The sequence below is a fragment of the Saccostrea echinata genome, unplaced genomic scaffold (assembly GCF_033153115.1).
Source record: "Saccostrea echinata isolate AGI-Se365-2 ecotype Australia unplaced genomic scaffold, CSIRO_AGI_Sech_v1 ptg000030l, whole genome shotgun sequence".
In the NCBI taxonomy this organism is placed as follows: Eukaryota; Metazoa; Mollusca; class Bivalvia; order Ostreida; family Ostreidae; genus Saccostrea; species Saccostrea echinata.
The window spans coordinates 1,402,501-1,417,099 of record NW_026889779.1 but is presented as its reverse complement, the minus strand read 5'-3'; the positions used below and the strand labels follow the sequence as shown (position 1 = coordinate 1,417,099).

The 14,599-nt window shown below is 33.3% G+C and overlaps 1 protein-coding gene across 1 annotated transcript in view; it reads right to left on the bottom strand.

Annotated features, from left to right (window-relative positions):
• The window catches only part of LOC133196093 (B-cell receptor CD22-like), a 613,523-nt gene that overhangs the window by 234,829 nt on the left and 364,095 nt on the right, over window positions 1-14,599 (bottom strand). The window lies entirely within an intron of this gene.

Sequence of the window (14,599 nt, the reverse complement as noted above, 5' to 3'; positions counted from 1 at the left end):
CACTTCCGGTCGCTTGCAGAAGTGATCAAAGAAATCGTAAAAATTCAACTTTCTCTTTTTAAATTAATTCTTATATAATATTATTGCATTTCTTCCGCAGTTTCAAAATATGTTGGTCCCACCGGAAACAAAAACGTCAACTTCCGGTTATAAGAGAAAAACTACATAAATTGAGTATTTTTCTTTCCCATTAATATCTTGTATAGATAAAGTATTTGGAATGAATTTTAAATATGTTATTCAGACTGCAAATGTCTAGAGTAACGTCAAATGTCTTTGTAAAATTCACTTCCGGTCGCGTGTTTTTCTGTCCTCAATATGAGAAGTTGTCTAAGCAAGATCTCGAAAACGGTAAGAGATTAAGACACCAAACTTATATGAGCAACAGACCTTAAGATGTAGGCAAAACCATTTGGGTTCAGAGCGTCAGTCGTCACTTCCGGTCGTCACAGGAAGTGATAAAATAAATCGAAAATTTCAACTTTTCTTTTTTTAATTAAAAATTGCATTACTTTATTGCATTTTCTTCGCAGATTAGAAAGATTTGGTCCCACCGGAAACAAAAACGACAACTTCCGGTTATAAGAGAAAAACTACATTATTTGAGTATTTTTCTTTCCCATTAATATCTTTTGAAGATAAAGTATTTGACATGAATTTGAAATATGTTATTCAGACTGCAAATGTCTAGAAAAACCTCAAATATCTTTCAAACATCAACTTCCGGTCGCGTGTTTTTCTGTCCTCAAAATGAGAAATTGTCTGAGCGAGATCTCAAAAACAGGTAAGAGATTAAGACACCAAACTTTTATAAGTAACAGACCTTGAGGAGTAGACAAAAACATTTTGGTGAAACGCGTCAGTCGTAACTTCCGGTCGTCACAGGAAGTGATCAAAGAAATAAGAAAAAAATAAATTTTCTTTTTTAAATCAAAATTTGCATCACTTCATTGCATCTCTCTCGCTGTTTTGAAATATGATCCCAACGGAAACAAAAACGTCAACTTCCGGTTTTAGGTGATAAACTACGTTATTTCGATATTTAACTTTCTCATAAATACTGCTTAACGATAAAGTACTTGAAATGTTTTTATGCATTTTGTAGATACTGCAAATGTCTAGAGAAAAGTCAGAGATTTTTATAAAATTCACTTCCGGTCGCGTGTTTACCTGTCCTCAGAATTAGAATTTGTTTCCACAATATTGCTCGGCAACAGTAAACGACTGAAGACTAAAACTTTCAGGACTGATAGTCAGTCATCAGTTTATTTGAATCGTGAGAAAATCTTGTATCGCCGTTACTTCCGGTCGTGACAGGAAGTGAAGTAAAATAGTGAATGGTTAATGGTTAGCACGTTGGATTTTCACTCTGACGACTAGGGTTAAATCTCAAGAGTGTCTGAATTTCTTTTATCACTTTTTCAGCTTGAATTTTCGTTTTATTTTCAGAATCGGACGGAAGACCTCTCATTGCTCGCAATGAGTTTCTAGTTATTATTATTAAGGTCTTCCGTTTTCAACGGAAGACCTTCTACTGATTTTGTTGTTTCTTTTCCACTATTATTATTATTTTTTTTTTCTTACCGATTTTGTGCAGACGATTTCTCAAGAACGCCTCGATAGATTTTAACGAAAATTTCAGCAATGATGGAAAATTATTTGAACTTTATGCGGTTTTTTTTTTATTTTGTCGTCGTCACTTCCGGTCGCGAGATATGGCCAATTTTCCATTTTTAAAATGGCATTTTGTCCGCGAGTGTTCTCAAAAACGGTTTGAGATTGAGTCTTGAAAGTTTCAGGGATGATAGATTGTGACTCGTACAATTGAGAAACCTGCATAGTTTTTGTTGCCGTGACGTCCGTTGTCCACCGGAAGTAGTTTAAAAATATGCAAATTTTCATTTTTTCTTATTGAAATGTTTTTAAAAGAGGCAAATAGACTGTTTCGAGTCATATTATTTCGACCAGAAGTTATTTCTTCCGAACCGGAAGTAGTCGAGGAAATGCTCATTTTTCCTCGAAACTTTGAGGGATGATTCCTCCACACTCAGTGAAGAGTTAAAAGTCATTTTGACTACTTCCGGTCATACCGGAAGTGAATAAAAAAGACCGGAAGTTGTTTGAAATTAATAGATTTCACTCTTTTATGAGTTGCTAAACAATTCTGAAGAATTGATATGAATATGTTTTACAGTTGAAGTTGTTTTACTTTCTCCTATCAATCAAAATTTCCCAATCAAGATTTTATCAGAAATCTAACGGAAGACCTACTCGTTGCTCGCAACGAGATCTCATCTAGTTATTCTTCTTATTATTTTTTTGACTTTCTAATTTTGTGCACGCGATTTCTCAGAGACTATTGAGTGGATTGGGATGAAATTTGCAGGGAAAACGTGTCGTAGGCTGAAGTTATTTTATCCGGGAGCAAATTCGAAAAATCACATCCGGTGCCAAGTTATGGACCATTTCCTGATTTTAAAATGAAATGTTGTCCAGGGATAATCTCAAGAACGGCTAAAGATATCGATGTCAAACTTTCAGGAATAATAGATCGTGATAAAGACTTGCCGGGAAGCTTATTTTTTTTACACCGTCGGCACTTCCTGTCGCTACAGGAAGTGGCTTTCAAAAATCGATTTTTTCAATTTTTTTGTTTTTAAATATTTTTCTGCGATATTAGTAGGGATAATAAAGCGTCTTATCGGATTACTAAATATATAATTTGTTTTAATGTTGATTCAAACATACTCTAGGAATTCGCTTTTTTCGTTTTAAGTCACTTTCTAATTTTGTGCACGCGATTTCTCAAAGGCTATTGGATGGATTTACATGAAATTTTCAGGAAAAGTTTGTTGTAACATGAACTTGATCTATCTGAGAGAAAATTGGGAAATTAACTTCCGGTGCCAAGTTACGGACCATTTTCTGATTTCAAAATGACATTTTGTCCGCGGATAATCTCAAGAACGACAAGAGATATCAATTCAAACTTTCAGGGATTATAGTTCGTGATAGGTACTAGCCGGGTCGCTACTTTTCGTTCGTCGTCGGCACATCCGGTCGCTTACGGAAGTGATCAAAGAAATCGTAAAATTTCAACTTTCCTTCTTTAAATCAATGCTTGCATCACATTATTGCATCTCTTTTGTAGTTTCGAAATATGTTGGTTCTACCGGAAACAAAAACGTCAACTTCCGGTTATAAGAGAAAAACGACATAATTTGAGTATTTTTCTTTCCCATTAATATCTTCTGTAGTTATTAATGTCTTTTGTAGCATTTGAAATCAATTCTAAATGTGTTATTTAGACTGCAAATGTCTAGAGTAACGTCAAGTATCTTAAGCTTTGTAAAATTCACTTCCGGTCGCGTGTTTTTCTGTCCTCAAAATGAGAAGTTGTCTGAGCAAGATCTCGGAAACTATATTAGATTAAGACACCAAACTTATATGAGCAACAGACCTTAAGATGTAGGCAAAAACATTTGGGTTCAGAGCGTCAGCCGTCACTTCCGGTCGTCACAGGAAGTGATCAAAGAAATCAAAATTTTAATTTTTCTTTTTGAAATTAAAACTTGCATCACTTTATTGCATCTCTTTCACTGTTTTGAAATATGTTAGATTCCACCGAAATCAAAAACGTCAACTTCTGGTTTTAGGAGATAAACTACGTTATTTTTATATTTAACTTTCTCATAAATATTGCTTATCAATAAAGTACTTGAAATAATTATATGCATGTTGTAGATACTGCAAATGTCTAAAGAAAAGTAAGAGATTTTTTCTAAAATTCACTTCCGGTCCTTGTCTACCTGTCCTCAAAATTAGAATCTGTTATCAAGATACGGCTCGGCAACAGTACACGACTGAAATCTAAAACTTTCAGTACTGATAGAAGGTCATCAATTTATTTGAATCGTGAGACAATCTTGTATCGCCGTTACTTCCGGTCGTGACAGGAAGTGATGCAAAAAAGCTGATAGTTAATGATTAGCACGTTGGATTTTCACGTTGACGAACAGGGTTAAATCTCCAGAGTGTCTGAATTTCTTTTATCACTTTTTCAGCTTGAATTTTCGTTTTGTTTTCAGAATCGGACGGAAGACCTCTCATTGCTCGCAATGAGTTTCTAGTTAAGTTCTTCCGTCTTCACGGAAGACCTAATAGTGATTCTACTGTTTCTTCTTCTTCTTATTTTTCCGCCCACTTAATTTTGTGCACGCGATTTCTTGGAGACTACTGGGTGGATTTTCATGAAATTTACGGAAACAATGTGTTGTTATCTGAAGTTATTTTATCCGAGAGATTTTTTGGAAATTCGCTTCCGGTGCCAAGTTACGAACCATTTTCTGAAATTAAAATGACATTTTGTCCACGGATAATCTCAAGAACGGCAACAAATATCAACGTGAAACTTTCAGGGATTATAAATCGTGATAAGTACTATCTAGGACGCGACCTTTCGTTCGTCGTCAGAACTTCCGGTCGTTACCATATGCGAATTTAAAAAGTCGAATTTTCTAACTTTTTTGTTTTTTAAAATTTTTCATTTCTTTTTGGAATGTTAATAGAGACCTTTCTTATAATGCTTAGTATATAATTTGTTTTAATATTGATAAATCTAAACTCTAGATATTAACATTTGAAAATCTGAAGCGGGTCCAAAATGGGGGCTGTCTCAATCAACTCCGACATTTCGAGAGTAGGGGGTTAAAGAGGCAGCTGAGCGTTTGTTTGAACGAAAGTCACATAAGGATAAATGAAATGTAAATGGATGCTTTGATTGTCACGTAGTATTTACGTTGCATTTCTGTGTCAAACTAAAATTGGTTTTGGCTGGTTCTCAAAGTAGAAAAAGAAAAAACTAAATGTGCAAATGAAATAAGATACCTACTATCTTTTGTTTTGCACCACGGAAAAACAGATCTTAAATCATAGTTATAAGTAAAGTTAAAGAATACATGGATTGTCACGTCGTAGTTACGTTGCAATTCTGTGTCAAATTCAGTTTTAAGCCAATGTGTTCTCAAACGTCATCTATAACTGGTTTTGGCCGGTTCTCAAAGTAAAAAAAGAGAAGACTACATGTACAAATGAAATACGATATCTAAAACCTTTTGTTTTGCATAATAGAAAAACAGATATTAAATCATGGTTTTAAGTAATAGTTTTTCAAGAGACAATATCTGTAGTAAGTGTAAAACGTGACCTCTGTTTTCCCATGCACACTTGTTTCATATTAAACTAATAGAAAAGACAAAGGTAAGAAAACCGTATTTTAAAAGATCGCTTAATGAAGTTTATATAAACATTTTTTTTCCTCAAAGATCTGATGCAAGTTATTGAACATAAATGGTGTCTGATTCCTTGACCGTCGTAAAGCAATGTTTGTTTTTTGGCGAAGCATTCCAACCCTTTCATGAAAGAGTAACTAATTGGAACGTTCTTTCATTAATTTCATTCAAGCTATCACACCTTTTTAATAGAACATTCCAAAGAAAAGGCGCGAAGATTAACTCGTGGCGATTGGCGCCAAATTATGAATGGTGACCCGCCTTTCTTAATTCTAAGACAGATGCACTATTGCAGAAGTATATACATTGTCAAGTAGATTTAGAGCAGTTGTCCCAATAGCGTAGTATTTAGCGCGTTGGATTTTCATGCTGGCGACTTGAATTCAATCCCCCTTGTGTCCAATTATTTTTCAACTTTTTTCAGCTCGATTTTACGTGTTTTTTTTTCAGAATCGGACGGAAGACCTCTCGTTGCTCGCAACGAGATCGTATCTAGTTATTATTATTATTCTTATTCTTATTTTTTGACTTTCTAATTTTGTGCACGCGATTTCTCAAAGGCTATTGGATGGATTTACATGAAATTTTCAGGAAAAGTTTGTTGTAACATGAACTTGATCTATCTGAGAGAAAATTGGGAAATTAACTTCCGGTGCCAAGTTACGGACCATTTTCTGATTTCAAAATGACATTTTGTCCGCGGATAATCTCAAGAACGACAAGAGATATCAATTCAAACTTTCAGGGATTATAGTTCGTGATAGGTACTAGCCGGGTCGCTACTTTTCGTTCGTCGTCGGCACATCCGGTCGCTTACGGAAGTGATCAAAGAAATCGTAAAATTTCAACTTTCCTTCTTTAAATCAATGCTTGCATCACATTATTGCATCTCTTTTGTAGTTTCGAAATATGTTGGTTCTACCGGAAACAAAAACGTCAACTTCCGGTTATAAGAGAAAAACGACATAATTTGAGTATTTTTCTTTCCCATTAATATCTTTTGTAGATAAAGTATTTGAAATGAATTTTAAATATGTTATTCAGACTGCAAATGTCTAAAGTAACGTCAAATATCTTTGTAAAATTCACTTTCGGTCGCGTGTTTTCCTGTCCTCAAAATGAGAAGTTGTGTGAGCAAGATCTCGGAAACGGTAAGAGATTATGACACCAAACTTATATGAGCAACAGACCATAAGATGTAGGTAAAACCATTTGGGTTCAGAGCGTCAGCAGTCACTTCCGGTCGTCACAGGAAGTGATCAAAGAAAACGAAAATTTCAACTTTTCTTTTTTTAATTAAAAATTGCATCACTTTATTGCATCTTTTTCGCAGATTCGAAAGATGTTCGTCCAACCGGAAACAAATACGACAACTTCCGGTTAGAAGAGAAAAACTAAATAATTTGAGTTTTTTTAATTTCCCATAAATATTTTTTATAGATAAAGTATTTGAAATGAATTTTAAATGTGCTATTCAGAGTGCAAATGTCTAGAGTAACCTTAAATATTTTTTCAAAATTTCACTTCCGGTCGCGTGTTTTCCTGTCCTCAAAATGAGAAGTTGTCTGAGCGAGATCTCAAAAACAGGTTAAAGATTAAAACACCAAAATTTTAAGAGTAATGGACGTTGAGGGGTAGGTGAAACCATTTGGGATAAACGCGTCAGTCGTCACTTCCGCTTGTCACAGGAAGTGATCAAAGAAATCAAAAATTTTAACTTTTCTTTTTTCAAATTAAAACTTACATGACTTTATTGCATCTCTTTTGCTGTTTTTAAATATGTTAGACTGATATTCAGTCATCAGTTTATTTGAATCGTGAGAAAATCTTGCATCGTCGTTACTTCCGGTCGTGAAAGGAAGTGATGTAAAAAAGTGAATGGTTAATGGGTTAGCACGTTGGATTTGCACGCTGACGATTAGGGTTAAATCTGCAGAGTGTCTGAATTTCTTTTATCACTTTTTCAGCTTGAATTTTCGTTTTTATTTTCAGAATAGGACGGAAGTTATTATTATTATTATTCCTCCCAAATTTTGTGAGCGCGATTACTCGGAGATGTTTCGATAGATTTTCACAATTTTTTACAGGATAATAGGTTGATATGTGAAGTTTATATAAAATTCTGTTTTTTGAAAAATTTACTTCCGGTCGGAAGTTATGACCGAATTTCAAATTTTAAAATGCACTTTTGTCCGGTGTTTTTCTCAGAAGGGGTTTGAGGTAAAGATGTGAAAGTTACAGGAATAATAGATCATGACATTCTCTTTGTTTCTACGTGATTTTCGTTTGTTTCTGGAACTTCCTGTCTGAAACGGAAGTGATTTTGTGTTTCAGTCAATTTTCGAATTTTTTGTTTTTAAATATATTTTCAAGATATTTTTAGGCGTAATAGCGATACGTCCATAAGAGCCAAATATATGATTTGTTTTGAAATCAGATCACCCGTTTTGTAGATTTCAGCTATTTTCGTGTTGCTTAAAAAAATCAAAGTACTGAAAGTACTGAGAGGGCATTTCTTACTTTAACTTACATGAAGGTTATGTTTACTTGTTTCTCTGCATACAAAAATCAATACATACAGTATCATATATAAGAATGAAGACTACATTTAATTGCAGTAAATATCAAAGTACCTGAATTACTGAGAGGACTGTTTTAGATACCCAATTTTTTTCTAACTACAGTGTAGTATAAACAGGCAAGTTTTTCTATACATAAAAATCAATGCATACAATAAGCTACCTATGGAAGCTATTTTCATTAGCCAGTAAAAATCAAAGTACCGCAAGGACTGAAAGAATATTTACTATTCTTTTTTACTTTGACTTATATATAGATGTTTCTCTAAATGCAAAATTCATTTCACTACATGTATTATAATTTGTCATGTTTATATATAAGGATGGTGGATACTTTCATATTTGTAGTGAAAATCAAAGTACTGTAAGAACTGACAGGTTGTTTTCTAGATAACCCCCCCCCCCATTTAACTTTTAAATTTAAAATAGTTTAAATATACTTCTACTAATGAAAAAAAAAAACATGCATACAATATCTTATATAAAGACAACAGATACGTTCATTTTTGCAGTAAAAGTCAATGGACTGCAAGTACCGAAGGGACAAATTTTAGATTCTTTACAACTTAATTATTACATACTGTACTACATTTAAAAATAAATGCAAATGGAATCATATAGGAACGGAAGACCTTTTTGTTGCCATGGCAACAAGAGTCTAGTTATTATTATTATTATTATTATTATTCCTCCCAAATTTTGTGAGCGCGATTACTCAGAGATGGTTGGATAGATTTTCACAATTTTTCACATGATAGTAGGCTGATAAATGAAGTTTATATAAAATTCCGTTTTTTGAAAAATTCACTTCCGGTCCGAAGTTATGGCCGAATTTCCAATTTTTAAATGGACTTTTGTCCGGTGTTTTTCTCAGAAATGGTTTGAGGTAAAGATGTGAAATTTACAGGAATATTAGATGATGACATTCTCTTTGTTTCGAAGTTGTTTTCGTGTGTTTCCGGTACTTCCTGTCCGAACCGGAAGTGAACTTGTGTTAGGTCAATTTTTAACTTTTTTGCTTTTTAATATTTTTTCAAGATATTATTATGTATAACAGAGGTTCTTCTACAAATACTAAATATATAATTTGTTTTGAAATCAGATTCCACATTTTGTAGATTTTCGGTACGGTCATTTTCCCTATTTACCTAGTGTGTATACAGTGGGCAAAGAAGGATAACTCTGACTTGTAAATGAGAATAGAACTTTCGAGATAAAGGCGGAATAGTATCGATGACGTCAGAGACATATACACTCTCTATATCAAAATATTTAGACGTTCCATATTCAATCTTCTAAATGTAAGAGTACGTTGGTTACCGCTTCCAGTGCATGTAAAGTTTGAAGTTGCCAGTGTAGTGTAAGTCTGTATTGACAGTTTATTGATTTACACATGAATATATCTAAATATATATATATATATATATATATATATATATATATATATATATATATATATATATATATATATATATATATATATATATATATATATGCTAGCTATAGGTAGCTAATTCAATTAAATATATTATAAGCACTGAATATACATTTATAGTGATGGACAGGCATGCAATTTTATCTAATCTCGTATACTAAGTTCAGAATACGATAGTTATAAGCCTTCTATAATGCAGACGATTTATTATTCTCTATGATTTGAATGCGAAATTATCCCGATTTCCGAGTTTTATTTCCGATATTAAAAAATATTACATACACTCAAAAAAGGAATTAAGCGATAGAAAATTGTAATACAGCACTGTTTTAAAGCCTTTATAAATAAATTGATATCTGCCACTGAAAAGAAAGAAAATCAATCTATAGATTAGATTTGGTTATTACATGTATATTAGATAAAAAGTTGAATTATTTATGACACATGATACTCTATATACCCAAGGAGTTATAAAAGATGTGAACAGGCGATTCTTGGATTCTTGTGAAATACTCAAAGAGTTAAAAAAAAAATATATACGAAAACGCGATTCTGTGTGAAATAATGCTTCGCTATTTGTTTCTTTTGAAAAAAAAAAACATGATAAAAAAATTGCACAGGTCTGTTGATATGTGGGATGAGTATACCTGAATGAACACAATTTTATGCAATGATATATAATTATGTACATGCAACTGACGTCCATACTTTTCCTTATAATTCAAAAAACATAAAACTATCTAATTCCTTTGAAGCCCCCCCCCCCCCGGTCTTGATTAATATTTGGAGATGTTCGTGCAGCTAGGTATTTGAATTATATATTCGTTTTAGATTAAAATCTGGAACATGGGGTTATAATTACATTTACATGTATACAGAATTTCATATTCTATAATGATAGATTTGTCATTATGATACTGAAATGTTCAATTTACATGTCTCTGAGAGAGAGAGAGAGAGAGAGAGAGAGAGAGAGAGAGAGAGAGAGAGAGAGATATTCTCTCTTAATCCCGATCCTCCTATCCATTTACATAGACCAAAAATTAGTTCTATATCAGTCACACCCATTCTTTATTAAATGTTTTCTGATTTCATAGTCAGGCATGGTCACATCCTGTATATTTTTCTGCTTAAAAAGTATTACACGAAGTGCACGTGTGTTGACCTGTCAATCAAAATAACCTGACGCTGTATGCACTGCAAAAAGGTAGCCTGAGTTCGAAATGATCTTGAAGTATGATCTTTAAGTACATGTGATGCAACAAACTTGTGAAAAAATAAAATGAAATAAAATATCTCGGTATTATGAACTTCGATTGTTGGACGTGGAGACCAGTCCTTGGGATGAGATCGTATAAATCGAGGTCCCGTGTCGCAGAAAGCGCTGGCACAAAAAAGATTATTCACTGCTCAATGGTGATAATTGCCAAACTATAAAAAAAATTGCAGTCTCCTCCTGCGAGTGGTGGCGTCTCCAAGTGAGTGAAAAATTCTCGGGAGGGACATTAAACAACATATAATCGATCAATCAATCGATTGCTGAATAATTACTGTAATTGAATAATCTTTCTTATAGGTATGCTGTCAAATCTTGATATTATAACTTTACAAAACTCAGTCACTTTACGTTTTATGTGAGACTCACTTAATTCATTATATTTTTTAATAACACCATCACAATTATGCCGGAACATACACACAGTGAAGTTTATGATAGTACGGTGTTCGTTCGTCTGTTTGTTTGTCTTAGAAACGATTGCAAACGGTTTTTTTTAAAATTGCTAATTATCCTTGCTCTATGATATATGTATATCTCTTATAGGTGTCAAGTGCATTATACAAGATTGATCATGAAAATCAAAGTACCTTAAGTACTGAAAGGACTTTTTTTCCAGTTTTTTTTCTTTCACAGTAAATATGATATGTTTGTTTTTACACAGAAAAAAAGCAAATTCTTACAGATTTAGAAGAACGGAAGACCTTTTTGTTGCCATGGCAACAAGAGTCTAGTTAAGGTCTTCCGTCTTCACGGAAGACCTTATAGTGATTCTACTGTTTCTTATTATTATTATTATTATTATTTTTCATTTTTATTTTTCTGACCTTTTCAAATCGCGATATCTCAAAAACTACTCAATCATTTTCAGCCAAATTTTCAGGAATGATGTGTTATCTCATGCCATTTTGAAATATTGAAAAAGTTTGGAAAAATTCACTTCCGGTCACGAATTATTACGATTTTTCACTTTTTCCACTAAAAATCTAGTCCGTGAATGTTCTCGGAAACTGTTAAAAGTAGGAGTCTGAAACTTTCAGGTATGATAGAAGGTGATTTGTAGATTTGTGATGGAAACATTTCGTGTGTCGTCGCCACTTCCGGTCGTCACAGGAAGTGATTTAAAAAGGGTAGTTTTTTGAACTTTTTTCTTTTTCATTATTTTTTTATGATATTTATAGGTTAAATAGAGAATCTTATCAGAATGCTAAATATATAATTTATTCAAAAATAGATTAACCCGTACTCTAGATATTTATGCTTGCTACTTTGATACGATGGTCTTTGATAGCGTAATGGTAAGCATGTTGAATTTTCACGCGGGCAACTCGTATTCAATCCCCAGAATGTCCAAATTTGTTCACACTATTGTTTGGGCTCAAATGTAATATTTTATTTATATTTAAAGGGGGGGGGGGGGCTATGTCGTTCAACGTCAGAGCAATGGTGTTTGACTTCACAATGGCACTGTGTCTTTTTACTCCTTCATAAAGAGTTTGCAGTTAAATTTTGCACTATTCAATCCCAAGAATGTCCGATTTTTTTCACACTGTTGTTTGGGCTCAAATGTAATATTTTATCTTTAAGTGGGGGGGGGGGGGGGGCTATGTCGTTCAACGTCAGAGCAATGGTGTTTGACTTCACAATGGTACTGTGTCTTTTTACTCCTTCATAAAGAGTTTGCAGTTGAATTTTGCACTAATTAATGTGCATATGTGTGTGATATGACAATATAAGGTAAAGATGTTAATGTAGCTAGGTACCTATGCAATTGAATCACAAATCGGAGATTTGTCAAATTATATTTTGAAAGTAGAATTTATTATTTTCTCATCTTGATTAAATAAAAATAGCAATTTCAAATGAGAGGTAACTTCAATGACATTTAGTTTAGAGCAAGATCCGCCATAATTAAGAGCTCAAAGCGACTTAGCGGATAAAGGTATGGTTAATTAATGGAATACAGTGTATTAACACAATGAAACACATAAAAATCTGTATACTTGAAACAGTATGTGAAAAAATATGCTTTCACGTGAAGTGTCAATCATTTTGTTATGCGTGTGTGGTGCTGACTCAGGGAGGGGGGGGGGGGGGTAACCTGAAATGCATGAAATCGGGTAAAATAAAACAAAATAGTGTACATACATGTAGGTCTTAAATTAAAAAAAATATTTAACATAATTTTGTATTTTGTACAATTAAGTGTGAGAATCTCAAAGTTTAAAAAAATTCACACAAAGATGTTTTGGAACATAGGTCCTCCTCCTCCCTAAAATTATATTTCGTATTTTTTTCGTTCCAGATTTGCAATATTTTCAAAATATAAACGTTTAATTATATTTTATGTATGATTGATTGATTGATTGTATGTTGTTTTAAGTCCCATTCGAGAATTTTTCACTCATATAGAGACGTGACCACCGCGGTGAAGGGCTTCAAATTTAAACTTTTACTCGGCACTCAGGGCCATTGAGCAATGAGGGATCTTTATCCGTGCCAACACCTGCCTTGACACGTGGCCTCGGTTTTTAAGGTCTCATCCAAAATATCCGCAACTTTCACTTCAAAGTGCCGAGCGCATGGCGAAGGAATTTTGTATGAAGGTGTGACAGGGAATGCACAACATAACATGTTGTTTAAAGAGGAATCAACTTCTATGAAGACAGAGAAGGGACGGAAGACCTTCTTGTTGCCATGGCAACAAGGTTTCTAGTTATTATTATTATTATTAAGGTCTGCTGTCTTCACGGAAGACCTTATAGTCATTCTACTGTTTCTTATTATTAAGGTTTTCCGTCTTCCCGGAAGACCTTATAGTGATTCTACTGTTTCTTATCATTATTATTCTTTTTTTGACCAAATTTTGTGCACGCGTTTTCTCAAAAACTATTCAGTAGTTTTCAATGAAACTTTCAAAAAAATGAATTATTATATGAACTTTGTTCATAACAAGTAAAATTTGGAAAATTCGCTTCCGCTTCCAAATTGTGGGCAAATTCCTGATTTTTAAATGGAATTTTGTCCGCGGCATATCTAAGGAACGACTAAAGGTATGAACTGGAGACTTATGGAGATTATAGAACATGTCTCTTAGATTACCAGAATCGCCTTTTCGTGCGTCGTCACTACTTCCGGTCGCTACCGGAAGCGAATTAAAAAGGTCGATTTTTTCTACTTTTTCGTTTTTCAATATATTTCGATGATATTTGTAGGTTAATAGAGACTCTTTTCTGATTGCATAAAATATATTTAGTTTGAAAATTGATAATAAATATTAGAATTATTTTTAATATTTTTAGACAAATATTGTGCACGCGATATCTCGAGAACTATTCAGTAGTTTTCAATGAAACTTTCACAAAAAATGAGCTGTTAAATGAACTTTGTTTTTCACAAGAAAAGTTTGGAAAATTCGCTTTCGGTTCCAAATTATGGGCAAATTCCTGATTTTTAAATGGAATTTTTCCGCGGCGTATCTAAAGAACGACTAAAGGTATGAACTGGAGACTTATTAGAGATTATAGAACGTGACTTCTAGATTACCAGAATCTCCTTTTCGTGCATCGTCACTACTTCTGGTCGCTACAGTAAGCGAATTAAGGGGATGAAGGACACATGGTCACATGACTTCGTTAAACTACGTCATAGTCTCCATTTATGTAAGTGCAAAACGTATAAAGCATCAATTCTTGTATAAATTTTTGACATTTTTTTTTCTTTAATTACCATCTTGTATTGAAAAAATAAAAAGTTTAACATTCTTGTAAACATTAACAAATTATGAAAAAAGATTGATCCACTCCTCTGTTTCTTTAAACTGCGCGTCAAACAAGTCAGTGACGTCATACACGATCTGTTAGTACAGCAAGATCATACTCGGTGAATACAAGAGCGGTATTATTATGTAAAGACAGGTCATAATCAGTATATGATGAAGTATTTTGAGAAACGGGGAACACAAAAATTATTTTTGCATGGCTGATGACGGAAATCTTATGTAGGTATATCTTATTTC